The 18,111-nt window shown below is 39.6% G+C and overlaps 1 protein-coding gene across 5 annotated transcripts in view; it reads right to left on the bottom strand.

The window, feature by feature from the left end:
- Atg5 (autophagy related 5) overlaps positions 1-2,410 on the bottom strand; it is a 117,381-nt gene extending 114,971 nt beyond the window's left edge. For 4 of the 5 annotated variants that reach the window (XM_047558592.1, XM_047558595.1, XM_047558597.1 and 1 more), the window contains exon 1: positions 2,169-2,410. The gene's annotated coding sequence lies outside the window, so the exon portion shown is untranslated. Of the gene's footprint in view, positions 1-1,816; positions 1,954-2,168 lie in introns of those variants that run through there. The other variant, XM_047558593.1, reaches the window with a different exon arrangement.
- Positions 2,411-18,111: the final 15,701 nt, after the last annotated feature.

The raw sequence follows: 18,111 nt of genomic DNA, 5'->3' as shown, positions 1-18,111 counted from the left end.
TTCTTTTCTGAACCTGTTTCACACATATACACTACTGTATACTGACATTTCCTCTTGGAAATTTAACATGTTCAAAACTGAAAATGATTTCAGACCTTTGTCCCTTCTCTCCCCCATTACTCTGAGGTCTTTCCCATTTCACTACATGGTAATTCTATAGTTGCTCAGGCCACACATCTTGGAGTTACCCTTAGTCATTCTTTCATACTTGACAGCTCTAGCTTAGAAGTCCAGAATCTGGTCACTCCCAACCACCTCTACTCTTACCACCCTGATCCAAGTCACCTTGACCCTTAACCTGGATAAAAGCAATGGCCTAAGAACAGTATCATTATTTCTGACTGTGCTGTATACAAGCAACATAGTAATCAGGCCCTTTTAAAACACAAGTTAGGTCAACTTACTCCTTACTCAAACTCATGGAAAGCAAAAATCATCTCTTTCAGACACTGAAGTTCTTGCCAGGAGTGGTGGCACACACCTGTGCTTCTAGTGACTGGGAAAGATGAGGCAAGAGGATTCCAAGTTCAAAATTGGCCTCAGCAACTTAGCAAGGCCCTAAACAACTTAGACTCTGTCCTCAAAAAAAAAAAAAAAACAAACAAACAAAAAAAAACTGGGGATGTAGCTCAGTGTTTAAGCAACCCTGGGTTCAATTCCTGGTACCAAAAAAGAAAGAAAAAAAGAATTCCAGTTCTCAAACACTGAAGTTCTTACACAGTCCCACAAGGCCCTATAAAACCTTGCCTCACCCACCTGAGTATCTACTATTCCTTCCCCCTTACTCATTCTTTTCTAGCCAAATTATTTGGTATACTCCAGCCTCAGGGCCTCTGTGGTAGCTCTGATGACTTTTCCACATGGCACCTTTATCACTTTTAGGTCTTCCACAAATATCCTTTCTATGGCCACCACTGGGACCTACCCACACCACCAGCTCACCCAATTTATTTCATTGATTTATCTTTTCTCTAGGACTTTCCACTACCTGACACATTAATTTTGTATCAACATCTTTCCCAGAGTGAATTACACAAAGGCAGGGATTCTTACTATTCTGTTTACTGTTTCATCCAGTGCCTGGCCTGTAGCAGGTACTCAGTATTTGTGAAATAAATCAAACCCCAACTTGATGTGTGTGTACACTGTTTTAAAAACCCACATCCATCCAGGGCATGGTGGTGCACCTGTGATCCCAAGTTCAAGGCCAGCCTGGGCAACTTAGAGGTTTTGTTTCAAAAAATGAAAATGGCTGGAGATGTAGTCTAGTGCTAAAGCTCAATCCCCAACATGGCAAAAAATTAAATAAATAAAAACCCATATCCACACAGTCCCATTTTGCTTTTTTCTCCGTTTTAACTAGCATATCTTTAGAGAGCAAAGTACACATCTAAGTCCAGTTGTAAAATTCTAAAATCCTCTCAACTACCATGATCAGTCTAACACTCTTATTTTAAAATTCAAAATACAACCAACAACCATGCTAGAAACTCTTAAATAATTCAGTTCAGATCCAAACACTCAGTCTCAAGGGCTTGGATTTATCAGGTGAGTTCTGGAAGGTCTTGGAAGTTCATCTGTTGTTTAATAAGTCCCTGGGTTCTGATTACTGAAGGCATGTTATGTTTCCTCAATCCTCAGAAAAATCTAGAACCAATCCAGTTTCCGAGGTTCCTCAAGTTTAGGTATGACTTAAAAACAAGTGAAATATAACTGAAGTGTGTGAAAGTACTTTACCAACAGAAAATTGCTTATTATTAAAATAAGACTTAAGGAATGCCATTGAAAAGATAAATTGTATGCAGGAAATACTCACCTAGTTCGGACAGAATCATTCGAACTGCCCTGGGAATTATGGTTTCAAGTGTTCCACGAAAAAATACAGGTCCTGAACAAAACTCTTGAGCCTGCGATTCAATCTACGCTTCCTACGTTAGTAAGGAACAGACAAACTCCCGAAGAGGGACCGCAAAGGCCGGCCTAAGGGCGCCGGGAGTGGTGTCTCGCCAACCCCACCTCTGCCGGGAGGAACACCTTCACCCGCCAGCGTCGCCCAGGAACACTCCTCTCGCCAGACACTCACCCCTTCTTACCTCATCTACCTGCCCCCGCCCCAACCCTCCTCCTCCAGGCATTCCCTCACCCTGGGACACATATACATTCCCTACCCGAAGCGCTGGCTCCCCTCCGGCTTCCCGCACTGGTGAAGACGCTCAGCACCGGGTTCTGCCTGCCTGACACACTGTCCTGCAGAGACGCTGGAGCAAGGAGTCCGGAAAGCCCGCGCAGCCGCAGAAAGCACTGTCGCGGAGGTCGGAGCCGAGCCCAGCTGTACTTCCGCCCTCCGGTACCCAGCTAACACTACCGGCAGCGCGGCGGAGCCCTGCAAGCCCACCGCAAGTCCAGTCACCCTCGGCGCCCGGAGATGACGTCACGGGACCCACGTGGTCCGCACCCCGCCCTCTGGATTCGACCCAACCCCGCGAGGAGGCGGGGCTGCTCTCGAGCATGCGCAGACCTAGCGAAGCCCCGACTCGAGAAATGTTTCAGAGCTCACAGGGTTCTACCTTTATCTGAGTCTCGCGCCAAAACGTAGTTACAGTGTTTGAAGAGGTTAATATAACAGTTTCATAAAAGCAAAGTTAAAAATACGGACATATTGCCTCCCTAAAGCTTGATCACAACATTCCTCTCTTCCTGGCATCACAAAATACTATTACTAAAACGTACCTTTTCAAAGTGCCTTTACATCCATTTTCTTGTTTGATCCTCTTTTCAAGTTTGTTAGAATGACTGCAGGAATTAATAGCTGTATTTAACAGAAGACTCGTCAGTACTGAGCCCTCCCACCTATCCAAGAGTGCATATCTTTATCTTCCTATTTCTGAAAATAACAATTAGTAAGTTTACTCCTAAAAAGCATTTGAACTGACTCTATCCAGAAGTCTTACCAGGCATTTAAGGTTTTTCTGTTAATTATACACTCCATAATGCCACGAATGCTAAATAAATAGTGGTTGAGACTCAAAACAGACTCCTGATACTTGAGAAGATAAGGAAAATCTTGGCAGTAGCTTTTTTTTCTTTTTCTTTTTCTTCTTCTTTTACTGGGAATTGAACCTGGAACTCTTACTAAGTTGCCATGGAAAGTCTCCCTAAATTACTGAGTCTGACTTGGAACTTGTGATCATCCTGTCTCAGAATCCTCAACCTCCCAAGTTGCTGGAATTACAGATTCTGAGCTTCCAAGTCGGTCAACACAGGATTCTTTTAAAAAGAAAAGTCATCTTGGAGACTGAATTGTACAATGATTTTCTAATGGTTAATTACTTCATTCGTGAGTGGGTCATCAAGTTAGTGTAATATGACTAAAATGAAATAAAATAGAAAATATCAGCATGTTACACATATGTAAAAGGTAAATATTGTTTCCTCAAACTTTTTACCTAAATAGGTATGTGGCATACACTGAGTGGGAATATGAAATGTATTTCCTGTCTCTCTTTTTTTTAACCCCTGGTACTGGGGAATGACCCCAGTGGTGTTCTACTACTGAGTTACATCCCCAACCCTTTGTATTTTTGTTTGAGACAGGGTCAAGATCACCCAGGCTGCCTTTGAATTTGCAATTCTCCTGCCGTAGTTTCCTGATTAGCTGGAATTACAGGTGTGCACCTCCATCCCCAGCAGAAATATATTTCTTAGGATGCTAGTGAGAAAAGTTTGAAAGCCTGTTCTGTTCCACTTCACCTACTCAAAGTAGAAATTTCCTCTGGTATCCCACTGAGTCATTAGCCTCTGTAACAAAGATCCTGGGACTAAGGTATATCACCTTCCCAGTGACAGACAAATAATATGGAGTTTACTTTGAAATGTATCAAAAAATAAGAGGAATTGAGAGAGGTAGAATAAATATGTGATTAAGTACAATAAAATGTTATGGTAAACCAGGTGCAGTGGCCCACAATTTTAATAATTGTAATTCCAACTATTCAGGAGGCTAGGGTGGGAGGACCTGGATTTGAAATCCCACCTGCATAACAAAACAGGCCCTGTCACACACACACACACACACACACACACACACACACACACAAAAACACCTTGCATGATGGAGCACACCTGTAATTCCAGCTACTTGGGAGGCTGAGGCAGGAGGATTGCAAGTTGGAGGCCAGCCTGGGCAATTTAGAGAGACCCCGTCTTCAGTTAAAAAATAAAAAGGGCCAGGGATATAACTCAGTGATAAAACACCCCTGGGTTCATACCATAGTATGAGATTATAAAACAACAACAAAAAAGTAATACAGACTTATTAAGACTGGGGGTGAGCCAGGTACAGTGGCACATGCCTGTCATTCCAGTGACTAAGGAGTCTAAGGCAAGAGGACTGCAGGTTCAAGGGTAGCCTCAGCAAATTAATGAGGCCCTAAGAAACTCAGTGAAACCTTGTCTCAAAATAAAAAATAAAAAGAGTTGGGAATGTGACTCAGTGCTTAAGACTGGGGGCGTAGCTCCAAGGTAGAGCGATTTGCCTAGCGTGTACAAGGCCCTGGATTCAATCTCTTTCAACTTTGCTGTATAGTTGAAATGTTTCCTAATTGAATGTTGGGAGGGGAACTATATATGGAAAACCCTAGTAAGTGAAGAATGGTTACATTGACCTATAATACAACTTCCTATAACTTTAATTAATTGATCTATTTTCTTCCTTTCTCCCTTGGTCTTTCTTTGCCCTTCTCTCATCTACACCCTACAACTGAAACATCTAATCCTGCTTCTTAAAGACATTCAGATATGAGATCTTTGCTCTTGTACCTATATCCCACTCAGGGATAAACATTGTTGGATCTTTCAGCCATTCTTTACATGCCCACATTCCATAACTCTCCTTTGGATGTTGTCCAGTTATTAGTGTCCCCATTGAATAGTTGTGCTTTTTTCCCATCTGCTAATTATGCTTCTTGAGCAAAAATTTAGAAATAAGAGAAATTTTTTATTTGTTCTGTCATTTTCCTTTGTTAATATATGTCTTCTCTCAATTGGTGACAATGCATTTTTACTTATTTTTCTTTGAAGATACTGCTATAAAGAGTTTGTTTTTTTTTTTTCCAACAGATAAAATCAGCTAGGAAAGTTGAAAGGAATTGAGATGCCCTGCCATTAGCAGAGGAACTCCAGCATCAGCCTAGCAGTTGAAGGTCTCCAGCACAACTATAAGTTGGTGCCAGTTGTATAGTCTGTGTGTGGGAAGACCTCACTGCTTCTTCCATCTGGCAGCCCCCTCTGTAGTGTATTCCCAGACACAATCATACTTTGGTTCCTCTATCTTTTTGCAAGTCCTTATTCAAACGGTGCCTCTCCCCTACCTGAATGGAAACTCCTTAGAAACCAGGAACATCAAAGGCTGAAGACTGAGTTCCACAGGTTGGAAATGAACCACTCCTATGATCACTGTAATATACTTCAGCTTATTTAACATACACAATATGATATGATTTTTGTCCTAGTTGTTTACACTCCAATTCTAGTTACCCAAACTGAGAAATTCATGTTTCAAAGGCAGTTAGGCAGCAATACATCTGCTGAAAGACCACACTCTAGAAGCAGCTGTCATAAAGATGCCTGTTATCACCATCTTCATCCACATCTCATCGTTTTCTATTGAAAATAGTGAATGTTAGAGATGGGTTTCTATTTTGGGCTTGTTTGAAAGTATAATCAAGGGCTGGGGGTGTAACTCAGTGGTAGAGTTCTTGCCAAGCACATATGAGGCCTTGGTTTGAATCCCCAGCACTACCAAAAAAAATAACAGTAATAAAAAGTATTGCAATGTTAGAAATGTATCTCACTTATAAAATTAACAATATTTAAAATATGTGAATTGACCTAAACATTTTAGAGATGCATGCCACCCTTGCATGAACAGATTAGAAATCCTTAAAACCTATATCTTGATCCCTAAGTTTTCTTCTGTCTTCTATTATAGTTTCATTGAGTTATGGAATTTAGCCTTAGGAATGATGCCACATCTGCCAAAGTGAACCTTTCTGCAAGGAAATAATGAGAGTAGCAAATGGGCGGACAGCTGGAGTGTTATCAGACTTATAGAGCAGGTCTTATGAACTGTACCTGCATGTGAATCAGAATTTGGTGTAAAATTGATCTTCATTATCACCTTATATTCAGGAGATGGGAACTAATTAACCTTCACTGACCTTGACTTCTTCAATAACTATGATTATTTGTGGAGAAGAACCTAAGAGCTGCACATGATCAAATTAACTTTGGTTAGTTAGCAAGAGTGGTAGAGATGTTCTCTTTGGTCTTTAAAATGTTTTTAACCCCTCCCCCCACAAATGTAATACTGGTAACATTACACACACACACACATACTGAATTTCTGTCTTATTCTGGAATCTGGCAACACACTTTCCCACAAAGCAAACATGAGCTGGAGCACAGTGACAACTATCTGCTTTTAGGAGCACAGTGACAGCTATCTGCTTTTAGGCCGAGCATGCTCCTCTCCAGCTTGTCACTGTCCCCCTGCATGGTCCTACCTGAACACTAGAGGCATTAGAGCTTAATGACCCTGTATAGCATTTGGTATTTCAAAAACACTGCCTACCTCAGTTCTTTGCCTGTAGCTATCAATGTTGTTGCAAAAAGCCAAAACAACTAGTCCAGCATGTGCCGAACTGAAGAATTTAACACACATTTGATTGTGATTATGATTAAAAGTATGGTGCAAAGATTTTACTTTTTTGAGGTACTGCAGATAGAACCCAGGGATGCTCTACCACTGAGCTACATCCTCTGCACTTTTTATTTTTTATTTTGAGACAGGTTCTTCCTAAATTGCTGAGGCTGGCCTCAACCTACTGGGATTATAGGTGTAAGCCACTGATCCAGCCCATTTAAGCATTTCTTGAGTTATCATTACTACATGCTTGGTAAAGTAAAAATAGTTCTTAAGTAATAGCAAAGGAGTTCCCAAATTTAAAATCACACATGAATATGTGTGTGCATATTTTTATTGTAAAACACAATTTGAAACATTTTCCTATGACTACTATGTGAACTACACAATACTATATGCAATCTATCACTACTACAGTTAATATGTAGATTTCTATTGAAAATATTGTGTTATAATACTCTTTAACTATATGCTTCTAATTTCTGATCACTCTACCTACCTCTTAACACAATATATCATACGGGAGTGAATTAATAGAATATACCAAATATTCTTTGAAATAGACATGCAGAGGACCTGCCTTATCCATGATTTCACTTTCCTTAGTTTCAGGTACCCCTCGTAAACCACTTTCCAAAGAAATAAATTGAAAAATTCCAGAAATAAACAATTCATGGGTTTTAAGTTTCATGCCATTATAGGCATCATAATGAACGCTTATGCTATCATGCTCTATACTGCATGGGACATGAATGAATCATCTCTTAGTGCAGTGTATTCACAATTGTTATGGTTTGTATGTGTTAGCCCCCAAAAATTCACATGTGAAACAATGCAAGAAGTTTCAGAGAAATGATTGGGTTGGGAGAGCCTTAACCCAATCAGGGAACTAATCACCTGATGGGATAAATTTAGTGGTAACTGGAAGCCGGTGGGGTGTGACTGGAGGAGGTGTGGCATTGGGGGCATGGCGTTGGGGTATTTATTTGTATCTGGCGAATGGAGATCTCTCCCTCCCCCTCCCTCCCCCTCCCTCCCCCTCCCTCCCCCTCCCTCCTCTCTGTCCTTTCTGATCATCGCGTTAGCTGGTCCCTTTTCTTGAGGAAGAAAGAAGCACACATTCTTCCACTATGATGTTCTGCCTCACTTTGAGCCCTGAGGAATGGAGCAAGCCTTCTATGGACTAAGACCTCTAAAACCATGAGCCCCTGAATAAACTTTTCCTCTTCTACAGTTTTCTAATCAGGTCTTCAAGTCACAGCAGAGAAAAGCTGGCTAAAACAACAAAATATATACTACACACCTGTTAGGCACTTAGTACCTGCTTAGATTTATCAGATCAACTGTAGTCCTATCATAGTGCTTGTGTTCAAGTAACCCTTATTTTACTTAATGGTTCCAAAGTGCAAGAGTAGCGTTGCTGGCAATTGGTTTGCCAAAGAGCCATAGAGGTCTTCCTTTAAGTGAAAAGAGGAAGTACAAGAAGATATTTTGAGACAGAGAGAGCACATTCATGTAACTTTTATTATAATATAGTTAAAATTTTTATATTTGATTGGTTATTGTTAATCACACCTTATTATAGGTAAGCATGTGAAGGAAACACCAAGAGTATGTACAGTGTTTGATGCGATCAACATTTTCAGGCATCCACTGGGGCTCTTGGAATGTATCCCCCAGATAAAAGGGGGAAATGCTGCATTCATAACTATTACACAATTGTGTTCTAATTTTGCATTCTGTAAATTAATATTTTAAAAATCATCTTCAATTCAGATTATTTCATTGTTCCCTAGATTTTATTTAAAACTAGGACAGATAGTATGATGGTGCATACCTGTAATCTCTGCTGCTTGGGATGCTAAGACCAGGAGGATTGCAAGTTCAAGGACAACCTGGGCAATTTAGCAAGACACTGTCTCAAAATAAAACTTAGAAAAGGGCTGGAGATGTAGATTAGTGATAGAGCACTTGCCTAGCATGGGTGGGCCCTGGGTTAATCCCCAGTTACCCACCCCCACCCCCCCCAAAAAAAGTAGGAGAAATCCATCAGGTAGTTTTTCAGTCTATCTTTTCAGTGAAGATGGGGGGGAGGGGAATCTGAGAAGTATAGAATTTAAATATACTAACTTAAAAGACCTGTTCCTAAGACAGCAAAATAAATCCTTGCAATAACATATTATTGTCACCAGGTGTCACAGTCTACCCAGTCAGCAAGACCTGTCAACAGCCTCAATGATGTAATAAGTGGTGTTCCCCAGGAGGAAAGCTCTGACTATTTCAAGAGATTTGTGGCATTCTGAGGTGTTCTCACAACATCTCTAATTTAAAAGAAAAAAAACAACTTTCTAAAACTTGGTCAATGTAAACTTTGATATTCTCTTTCATATCCATTCCCTCTGCTAGGTATGGTAGCACACCTGTAACCCCAGTGACTCTGGAGGCTGAGGCAGCACAATCACAAGTTCAAAACCAGCCTAAGCAACTTATCAAGACCCTGTCTAAAAGTAAAAAGGGCTGGTGCTGCAGCTCCGTAGTAGAGCACCCCTGGATTCAATTCCCAATGCTGATTAAAAAAAAAAAAAAATCCATTCCCTCTTCTTTGTGTTCTCTTACCGGTTTGTTATTGGATCATAGGCTAGTGAAACAGAGTGGCTGAAAACATGGACCCTTAAATTCCTGCTCTGACATCAATTTCCTGTGTGACCAGGAAAAATATTTTAAGAGAACTGGCTACATAATTTGCCATGCCCAATACAAAACAAAAACAAAGGCCCTTGGTTAAAAAATTAAAAATTTCAGGATGGCAACAGAAGAGCCTTAAATCAAGTGCCAGGTTCTGGATAACTGAATGGATGTCCAAGAACCTGACTTTTATGTAGCTTCTGTGTGATAAAAGAAAAATTCTGAGATGACCTAAAATTAATTACAAGATCCAGAGGATGGAGAAAGAGGGAAATTAATCAGCTAACAGTTGCCAGCAAAATCAACAAAAAGAATATTTATATTGGAAACCTGATTTAGATCCCATCACAACTACCACCTGGGCTGTTTCTGTACAAATTTTCCACACTGTAAACCCCAACCAGTCCAGCCGAAACAAGTGCTTTTCCGAATGAACAACAAGTGCTTTTCCCAAAGCTTTCCTCAGAGCAATACTTCTCTTATCTATGACCCATATAAATTCAATGTAAACCTTCCTTCCCCAGATTATTATTATGAAATATTCTGGCATATAGGATTCAATGTCCACTGCTATCTAGCTTTGATACTGGTAATTGCAGAAACTTGACCTAGGACCTTGTCCTTTTTCTGGCTAGTATCTGTCCAAGGCTCAATAAATTTTTGTTTTAGAAATTCCTTGTTCTCAAGAGTTTTCATTTAACAGTTCTCCAAGTCTCCACGTTTTCATTTTCCTCAAAGAAAAACAAGGATAACGATGGCACCTGCCACTTGGACTTGGGAAGGTTAAGTGGGATGTTGCACATGGAACATTTATCACCAGGTTTGCCACATACTGAACTCTCAAAAAAAGGGAGCCTTTTATTTTTATGTCCCTCCTTAGATTTTCTGCCTCTCCTCGCCCATACTAATCCTTTTTAAAACTTGCCACAAGAACTATCTTCTTTAGTACAGCTCACATTATGTCCCTGATCTGTTTTTACAAAAACTGAGTCCTCGCTTCCTACAGAACAAAATTCACATTTCTTGATTTAACTCCAGTGCAGTTTTCTAGCTTCATCTTCCATCACCTGTCTGATTCCCTAGTCTCTCTCTGGGCTGCCCTGTTCTTGTGGAAATCCCCTCTCCCCAGGGCTATAGGACATACATGGTCTAGAGTTGCTTACAGTCTAGACTGGGAAACATTACATAAGAGATTTAGCAAGAACACAGGGCAGGAGTAGTCAAGGGAAAAAGTGTAATAAAATTTCAAAAGTAGCCCAAGTCATGACTGAAATGCTACTTTTTAAAAAAAAGCATTTCTTTTTAGAGTTTGTTAGTGGTTACTATATTTAGACTTTATGTTTTAGGTATCAAAACCATAGGACATGGATTCTTTTTGAAAAATAGAATCCACACTTTTAAGGTCTTATATCCTAAACTTGGGATAGGCTTTATTTTTTTAGAGTAGTTTTAGGTTCTCAGCAAAATTTAACAAAAAGTACCGAGTTTCTATCTCCTGTTTCTTCCCACAACCACTCCCACTATTGATACCCCTTCACCACTGTGGTACATTTATTAAACTGAACCTGCACTAAACACAATCATCAGCCATTGCCCATTGCTTATATTATGATTTACTGCTAGTCTTGCACATTCTATAGGTTCAGAAAAATGTATAATGGCATGTATCTACCATTCTAGTATTATACAGAATATTTGATGTGAAAAATGAAGAGCATAGCCTTTTCACACTAATTTCTTTCACTTAGTAATATGCATTTATGCGTCCTCTGTCATTTTAGGGAGCAGTGTGTGTGTTTTGCTTTTGTTTTTGTTTTTGCAATACTGGGGATTTTTGCATGCTAAGCAAAGCACTCTACCACTGAATTCTACCCCCAGCAACAATGTAGTTTTTTTGCTTTTTGTTTTGGAGATGAGGTCTTGCTATACTGCTGGGGCTGGTTTCTAACACTTTGGCTCAACTGCTCCTCCTGCTTTAGCTTCCTGAATAACTGGGTGGTGCATGTCACTGTGCTGCCTCCAGCACTGCATTGTTGTTATTGCTTTTTTACAGTGCTAGGGATTGAACCCAGTCCTCACATAAGCTAGGCAAGCACTCTGCGACTGACTCAGCAATGAATATTTTCTAAATAAAATAAAATATTTAAGAAGTAACTCACAGTGGGTGCACGCCTCTAATTCCAGTGGCTCAGGAGGCTGAGGCAGGAGGATTGAGAGTTCAAAGCCAGCCTCAGTAACTTAGCGGAGGCCCTAAGCAATTCAGTGAGACCCTGTCTCAAATAACATACAAAAAAGGGCTGGGGATGTGGCTCAGTGGTTGGCACCCTTGGGTTCAATTCCTGGTACCAAAAAAAAAAAATGTAATTCATATTTAGTTTACATAGTGCAGAATGTTTAGATGATTTATTTTTTTACTTTGAATGAACTAATAAAATTTAATAGCAACTTTCATCAATAACTATCATGCTGAGGAACTTTCTGTGGGATGCTTTGCCCACATACATTAATTGATAGAATTGGCAGACATGGTAATTTTCCAAAGTTTCTTTCTGAATTTTAGAAACAAGCAATACAGTTTAAAACTCCTAACTTTCTTTTTAATTAAGGTATTCAGATTACACTTTTTAAAATGTAACCATAGAATAAATGCTAAATTTTTGACAAGCCTGTTTTCCAATCATTCTTTCCCATGCGCACGTTCTGGATCTGATCTCACAGTCAGCCCTTACCTTGGTATCTTTTTCCATTAGTCATATCACTACCACACACAGGCCTTGGTGTACTTTCTTCTTCTTCTTCTTCTTTTGGCAATGGATGGGAGGTGGGGTGCTGGAAGATGAGCCCAGGGGCACTTTACCACTGAATACATTTCTAGTTCTTTTTATTTTTTGAGACAGGGTCTTTGCTAAGTTGCTGAGGGTTTCACTAAGTTACCCAGACTGACCTTGAACTTGAGATCCTACTACCCCAACCTCCCAAGTTGCTGAGATTACAGGTGTGCACCACTGCACCCAACTTGTCCTTGTCCTCTCTTACTGCTGCTTTCCTACTTTAGGATACCTGTCAGTCAGGCCCTCCTGCAATCCATTTTCCACATTTCCACCAGACTGCTTTATGTCCAATGCTAAGATGATTGCATCGCTGCTACTCAAGTTGAAGGTAATAAGGAAACCAGAGCCCCATGGCCTTTATCTTCCTCTCCCTGCAGTCCCTGAGGCATCTCTGCAGTGCTGTTGGGATCCCTGAGATGTGATCTGAAAATTTCTGGCCTCAAAAAGCAAATGTATCTTTCAGTATCCTCCTAGGACATTCTTTACCTCTCCATCTTCATCTCATACCGTATCCCTCCTAAGCTCTGGGCCTCCAGCCACATGCAGCCACTTTTCATTCTGCAAAAGACCATGCCCTATTGGCACCAAAATAGACATGTAGACCAATGGCACAGAGTAGAAGACACAGAGACGAACACACATAAATACAGTTATCTCATACTAGACAAAGATGCCAAAAATATACATTGGAGAAAAGATAGCATCTTCAATAAATGGTGCTAGGGAAACTGGAAATCCGTATGTAACAAAATGAAATTAAACCTCTATCTCTCACCCTGTACAAAAATCAACTCAAAGTGGATCAAAGACTTAGGCACAGAGACCCTGCACCTAATAGAAGAAAAAGTAGGCCCAAATCTTCATCATGTCTGCTGACTTCCTTAACAAGATTCCTAAAGTGCAAAAAGTAAAATTAAGAATCAATAAATGGGATGGATTCAAACGAAAAAGTTTCTTCTTAGCTAAGGAAACAATAACGTGAAGAGAGAGCCTACAGAATGGGAAAAAATCTTTACCACACACACTTCAGATAGAGCACTAATCTCCAGGATATATAAAAAACTCAGAAAACTTAACACCAAAAAAAACAAATAACTCAATCAATAAATGGGTTAAGGAACTGAACAGACACTTCACAGAAGAAGAAATATAATTGATCAACAAACATATGAAAAAATGTTCATCATCTCTTGCAATTAGAGAAATGCAAATCAAAACTCAGATTTCATCTCACTCCAGTCAGAATGGCAATTATCAAGAATACAAGCAATGATAAGTGTTGGCGAGGATATAGGGAAAAAGTTACACTCATACATTGTTGGTGGGACTGCAGATTGGTGCAACCTTTTTGGAAAGCAGGATAGAGATTCCTTTGAAGAAAACTTGGAATGGAACCACAATTTGACCCAGCGATCCCACTCCTCTACACACAAAGCATACTATAGTGACGCAGCCACATCAATTCACTATGGAACCAACCTAGATGCCCTTCAACAGATGAATGGATAAAGAAAATATGGTACATATACACAATGGAAAATTATTCAGCCTTTAAGAAGAATGAAATTATGGCATTTGCAGGTAAATGGATGGAACATTTGCAGGTAAATGGATGGAACTAGAGACTATCATGCTAAGTGAAACAAGCCAATCCCACAAATCTAAAGCCTGAATGTTTTCTCTGATAAATGGATGCTGATCCATAGTGGGGAATGGGTAGGAAGAATGAAAGAACTTTGGATTATGCAGAGGGGATTGAGGGGGAGGGGTGGGGTGGTGGGAATGAGAAGGACAGTAGAATGAGACAGACATTATTACCCTATATACATGTATGAAAAAAATTTTTAATTAAAAAAAGAAGGCTATGCCCTCCTTTGCCTCTGGACCAATAAACAACCTATTTCCTCTGCCTCTAACACTACCTTCTCACCACCACTTTTTTTTTTTTTTTTTTTTTTTTTTTTTTTTTTTTTTTTTTTTGTGGTGGCAGGGATACCAGGGATTGAATTCAGGGGCACTCTACCACTGAGCCCTGTTTTGTACTTTATTTAGAGACAGAGTCTCACTGAGTTGCTTAGGGCCTCACTTTTGTTGAGGCTGGTTTTGAACTCTCAATCCTCCTGCCTCAGCCTCCTGAGTCACACCACTTTTTCCTAATTAACTCTTATCTATCTGTTAGGTGTCAATTTATGAGTCTCTTCCTCTTGGAAGTCATCTCTACTTCTCCCAAAAGTGGTCTAAGTACACTCTCTATGGCCTTAATGTTCTGCATTTATTTCTTTTTATCATCAAATAATTGACTTCTGCTTGTCTGTGTTCCAGCAAATACCTCTTTCTCTTCTCCTGTAGGCACTAAGCCTTCACTCACTGTTTAATTTCCCACATAATGCCTGACACGGAGTTCAGTGGTTGTTTATTGGTGAGATGAATAAGTGAATGAAGCCAGAATTATTGTCTGGGGTTATATTAGGAAAAGGATTGAAAACCAAAGTAAGGATTTTGCACTTCATCTTCTAGATCTCTAGATTGTTCAAGCTGTTTGTTATCATCTGTTACTGAATTGTGAAACCAGCTTAGTTCTTGGCAATAATTTCTTGTGCAAAATAGTATTTTATAGAATAAATTTAATAGAAAATAGACTATCACAAATAGTAAGGGCAAGTTTGTTTACATCAGTTATGCATATATGTATACACATGAATATCTTGAATGAGTATATGTGAATTGAATCATGATATATAATTTATTTCTTCCTGTGGGTCATGTTGAAAAGTTTCAAAAACTCCTACTTTAACCACAGAAGTGCCATTGAATGATCTCAATTTGAGGATGTGATATGCTCAGCTCTGTAGTTTTGGAAGTTTCCTTGGACCACAGTATGAAGAGTATGTGACCAGCAATATCTCTGGAGGCAATGGGAACAACTGAAAATCTATTATAGCAACTGGAAAAGGAGAAAGACAATAACAGTGGATGGGAAGGAGGGGGTGAAAGGAAAAAATATTTTAGAGGCATAATCAGTGAACTAAAGTGATTGATTGGATTAAGTAAGTCTGTTGGGATGAGAGGTTAAAATCTTTTAGTGTTATGTGGTTTTAAGACCAAGGTATGCAAAAAAGAGTTCACCTATTGACAAAACCACATGCTGGTGAGAAGGTGGCACATAAACTCTCTTTCACTGATGGTGCAAATGCAAAATGGAACAACTACTTTAAAAGACAGTTTGGCAGTTTCTTTTAAAACTAAATGTGACCTTCTCATATGACCCAGCAAGGATGCTCCTTGATATTTCCATTTCCCTAAAGGAGTTGAAAACTAGTGTCCACACAAAGATGTGCACGTGGTTGTTTGTAGCAGCTTTTTTCAAAATTTCCAAAATTTGGCAGCAACCAAGATGTCCTTCAGTAGGTGAATGGGGAATCAAATGGTGGTATATACAGATAATGGAATATTACTAAGACATAGAAGAAATTTTAATGCATAATATTGGGTGGAAAGCCAATCTGAAAAGGCTACATAATGTGTGATTCCCTTATGGAAAAAAATAAAACTATGGAGATAGTAATAAGATCAGTGGTTGTCAAGGTTTGGGATAATGGAGGAATGAAAAGACAATTTTTAGGACAGTGAAACTACACTGTATGATACCAGAATGGTGGGAAAACATGGCATTACACATTTTTCCAAATCCACAATCTGTACAACACCAAGAACGAACTCTAGTGCAAACAATGAACACTGGGTGGTAATTGTCAGTGCAGGACCATCAGTTGTAACAAATGTTCCACTCTATTGAGGGATTTTAATAATGGGGGAGGCTCTGCATGTTTTGGGTCAGGGGTATGTAGAAAATCTGTGTGCCTTCTACTCAATTTTGCTGTGAACCTACAACTGCTTTAAATGCTTTTAAAATAAAAATCAAATAAAAGGGAGTGGGACAAGGGAGATTACTTGTGAAGAATACTTGTGGAATCTTTTAGTAACATCTAAAAAGATCTAAATTTGAGAAAGAAGTCTAGAGGCATATTCCCCGCTCCCTCTCTCTTCCTTTCTTTCTTCTTCTTTTCACTAGGGATTGGTCCCAGGGGCACTTTAACAATGTGCTACATCCCTAGCTCTTTTTATTTTGAGACAGGGTCTCACCAAGTTGCAGGTGCTGGCCTTGAACTTGCAATCCTCCTGCCTCAGTCTTTCAAGTTACACACCTGTAGAGGCAGCTAGAGGCATTTTCATATGAGTCATTTATCGCTTGTATTAGTCTGGTCCTTCCCAGAAGCAACACCAACATGGTTGAATTCTCAGAGATAATATTAGGAGAAAACTTTGAAGAAAATGGGTCCAGGAAGGAGAGCCGATAATCAACAAAGTAAAGGAGAAGGTGAAGGACCAGTGGATGGAAGCCAGTGCAGCCTGAGAAAGGTGCAGCAAGAAATTTTAGGGCGTCATTGAACCAAGGTTGTCAGTCAGAGGAATCCAGGGTCCTCCCAGGAACAGGATTGTCTTACAGTCTCTGCCACACTCAGTCCCTGCCCAGGAGATGCCTGGGGGTAATGAGGATGCCAGAGCTGAGCTGCTGAGCCCTTGGCTAATTTCTCTGACTTGCAGTTACAGGCTTATGAAGTCTATTCTCCTGGCTGACACCACCCCTTAATTAACAAATATTCATTATCTTTTAATACTTATGCATCCTTGTAAATAAAACTCCAGTATTATAAACTACTCTTTGCAATCAAAATTCCAAGTGGCTTCTATATATACAGTAGCATCTATATAGTGTCTCCTAGCCATAATTTCTTCCCTTCTAGTTTGCTCTGTAGTTCCTGACACTCCTCTCCTCTTTAGGAATTAACAGATACACCTATTCATCATGAATTGCTCCTGCACTGCTTTTTTGCCTACATATCTTAATCTGACACCTTGTTTAGAAAGCAGGATGCTGTTTTGTGAGCTTTCTCCATCTGGTCCTCTTTGGGCAACATTACTTTGCCACTACTTCATGCTCATTTATTCCTAGACTAAGTCAAATTCCTATCTTGTCCTTCTACATTTGGACAAGATCTTCTCAACTAGACATCAGGTGGTGGTGGTGGCAGGATTAGAAGATTAAGGAGAAACACAGAGTAATGTTGAGAAGCCTAGTCCTACTATTGATGATCTGTTTAAGCTTGGGCAAATAAAGCCTTTCTAGGCTTTATTCTTCCCACCTATAAATTAGAGATAACAATAGTTGCTACTGCATAGGATTTCTATAATAATAAATTATATGTACTATATGTAATATGTACAATATACATGTATGTATATCATACATATAAAATAGTGCCGAGTTTGATAAGTACTCAAAAATTAACTATAACAATTATTATATCATTATTTTTATCTCCCTATTAGGCTCCATCAGCTGTTTTCATGTTAATTTATTAATGAACTAAAGTTTTTACAAAGCATATCCCCTTACCAGGTCTCACATATAATGGCTACTACCATTTTTGGCACTCACTTTTGGCACTTTATTATAGTCTGCTTAATTTGACTACAGATGGTAGAAAATACAACCAAAATAGAAATGTATTTATTTCACATTTCATGAGGCATAGGGTGTGCATGGCGGCTCCGTGAGGGCATCATTGTCCTGGGATGCTTTTATCTACCCAACCCACCATCTTCTAGGCCATAAGATGGGTTTAACTTCCTTTAAAAATTTTTTTATACCTTTATTTATATATATGTGGTTCTGAGGATCGAACTTAGTGCCTCACATATGCTAGGCAAACACTCTACCACTGAGTCACAACCCCAGCCCAGGTTTAACTTCTTGACATAATATCCACGTCTCAGGAGGGAAGAGAAGAGTCCGAAAAGCATGGAGGCCAAGCAGTTTCCTCTAAAGGA

This window comes from Sciurus carolinensis, chromosome 7 (genome assembly GCF_902686445.1).
Source record: "Sciurus carolinensis chromosome 7, mSciCar1.2, whole genome shotgun sequence".
NCBI lineage: Eukaryota > Metazoa > Chordata > Mammalia > Rodentia > Sciuridae > Sciurus > Sciurus carolinensis.
Note: the sequence above shows the minus strand (reverse complement) of the source record. Positions and strands in the feature narration are given on the sequence as shown.